Below are 3,074 nucleotides of genomic sequence, written 5' to 3'. Positions count from 1 at the left end.
GTACTACACTGTGCGTTTCTTATATTCTAAGTTTTTCAGTGCAACTCACTCATATACTATGTACTACACTGTGCATTTCGTGTAATGCGGGTTTTTCAGTAAATTCTAGGTTTTTCAGTGCAACTCACTCATATACTATGTACTACACTGTGCGTTTCTTATATTCTAAGTTTTTCAGTGCAACTCACTCATATACTATGTACTACACTGTGTGTTTCTTATATTCTAAGTTTTTCAGAGCAACTCACTCATATACTATGTACTACACTGTGCGTTTCTTATATTCTAAGTTTTTCAGTGCAACTCACTCATATACTATGTACTACACTGTGCGTTTCTTATATTCTAAGTTTTTCAGTGCAACTCACTCATATACTATGTACTACACTGTGTGTTTCTTATATTCTAAGTTTTTCAGGGCAACTCACTCATATACTATGTACTACACTGTGCGTTTCTTATATTCTAAGTTTTTCAGTGAAACTCACTCATATACTATGTACTACACTGTGCGTTTCTTATATTCTAAGTTTTTCAGTGCAACTCACTCATATACTATGTACTACACTGTGCGTTTCTTATATTCTAAGTTTTTCAGTGCAACTCTCTCATATACTATGTACTACACTGTGCATTTCGTGAATGCGGGTTTTTCAGTAAATTCTAAGTTTTTCAGTGCAACTCACTCATATACTATGTACTACACTGTGCGTTTCTTATATTCTAAGTTTTTCAGGGCAACTCACTCATATACTATGTACTACACTGTGCGTTTCTTATATTCTAAGTTTTTCAGTGCAACTCACTCATATACTATGTACTACACTGTGCGTTTCTTATATTCTAAGTTTTTCAGTGCAACTCGCTCATATACTATGTACTACACTGTGCGTTTCTTATATTCTAAGTTTTTCAGTGCAACTCACTCATATACTATGTACTACACTGTGCGTTTCTTAAATTCTAAGTTTTTCAGTGCAACTCACTCATATACTATGTACTACACTGTTCGTTTCTTATATTCTAAGTTTTTCAGTGCAACTCACTCATATACTATGTACTACACTGTGCGTTTCTTATATTCTAAGTTTTTCAGTGCAACTCACTCATATACTATGTACTACACTGTGCGTTTCTTATATTCTAAGTTTTTCAGTGCAACTCACTCATATACTATGTACTACACTGTGCGTTTCTTATATTCTAAGTTTTTCAGTGCAACTCACTCATATACTATGTACTACACTGTGCGTTTCTTATATTCTAACTTTTTCAGTGCAACTCACTCATATACGATGTACTACACTGTGCATTTCGTGTAATGCGATTTTTTCAGTAAATTCTAAGTTTTTCAGTGCAACTCATTCATATACTATGTACTATATGTGCGTTTCTTATATTCTAAGTTTTTGAGTGCAACTCACTCATATACTATGTACTACACTGTGCGTTTCTTATATTCTAAGTTTTTCAGTGCAACTCACTCATATACTATATACTACACTGTGCGTTTCTTATATTCTAAGTTTTTCAGTGCAACTCACTCATATACTATGTACTACACTGTGCGTTTCTTAAATTCTAAGTTTTTCAGTGCAACTCACTCATATACTATGTACTACACTGTGCGTTTCTTATATTCTAAGTTTTTGAGTGCAACTCACTCATATACTATGTACTACACTGTGCGTTTCTTATATTCTAAGTTTTTCAGTGCAACTCACTCATATACTATGTACTACACTGTGCGTTTCTTAAATTCTAAGTTTTTCAGTGCAACTCACTCATATACTATGTACTACACTGTGCGTTTCTTATATTCTAAGTTTTTGAGTGCAACTCACTCATATACTATGTACTACACTGTGCGTTTCTTATATTCTAAGTTTTTCAGTGCAACTCACTCATATACTATGTACTACACTGTGCGTTTCTTAAATTCTAAGTTTTTCAGTGCAACTCACTCATATACAATGTACTACACTGTGCGTTTCTTATATTCTAAGTTTTTCAGTGCAACTCACTCATATACTATGTACTACACTGTGCATTTCGTGTAATGCGGGTTTTTCAGTAAATTCTAAGTTTTTCAGTGCAACTCACTCATATACTATGTACTACACTGTGCGTTTCTTATATTCTAAGTTTTTCAGTGCAACTCAATCATATACTATGTACTACACTGTGCATTTCGTGTAATGCGGCTCTTTCAGTAAATTCTAAGTTTTTCAGTGCAACTCACTCATATACTATGTACTACACTGTGCGTTTCTTATATTCTAAGTTTTTCAGTGCAACTCACTCATATACTATGTACTACACTGTGCGTTTCTTATATTCTAAGTTTTTCAGTGCAACTCACTCATATACTATGTACTACACTGTGCGTTTCTTATATTCTAATTTTTTCAGTGCAACTCACTCATATACTATGTACTACACTGTGCGTTTCTTATATTCTAAGTTTTTCAGTGCAACTCACTCATATACTATGTACTACACTGTGCATTTCGTGTAATGCGGGTTTTTCAGTAAATTCTAAGTTTTTCAGTGCAACTCACTCATATACTATGTACTACACTGTGTGTTTCTTATATTCTAAGTTTTTCAGTGCAACTCACTCATATACTATGTACTACACTGTGCGTTTCATATATTCTAAGTTTTTCAGTGCAACTCACTCATATACTATGTACTACACTGTGCGTTTCTTATATTCTAAGTTTTTCAGTGCAACTCACTCATAAACTATGTACTACACTGTGCGTTTCTTATATTCTAAGTTTTTCAGTGCAACTCACTCATATACTATGTACTACACTGTGCATTTCGTGTAATGCGGGTTTTTCAGTAAATTCTAAGTTTTTCAGTGCAACTCACTCATATACTATGTACTACACTGTGCGTTTCTTATATTCTAAGTTTTTCAGTGCAACTCACTCATATACTATGTACTACACTGTGTGTTTCTTATATTCTAAGTTTTTCAGAGCAACTCACTCATATACTATGTACTACACTGTGCGTTTCTTATATTCTAAGTTTTTCAGTGCAACTCACTCATATACTATGTA

Source organism: Mus caroli, unplaced genomic scaffold (genome assembly GCF_978045245.1).
Source record: "Mus caroli unplaced genomic scaffold, Mus_caroli_1 scaffold_25, whole genome shotgun sequence".
Classification (NCBI taxonomy): Eukaryota; Metazoa; Chordata; class Mammalia; order Rodentia; family Muridae; genus Mus; species Mus caroli.
The sequence above is the reverse complement of the archived record's forward strand: the minus strand, read 5'-3'. Positions refer to the sequence as shown.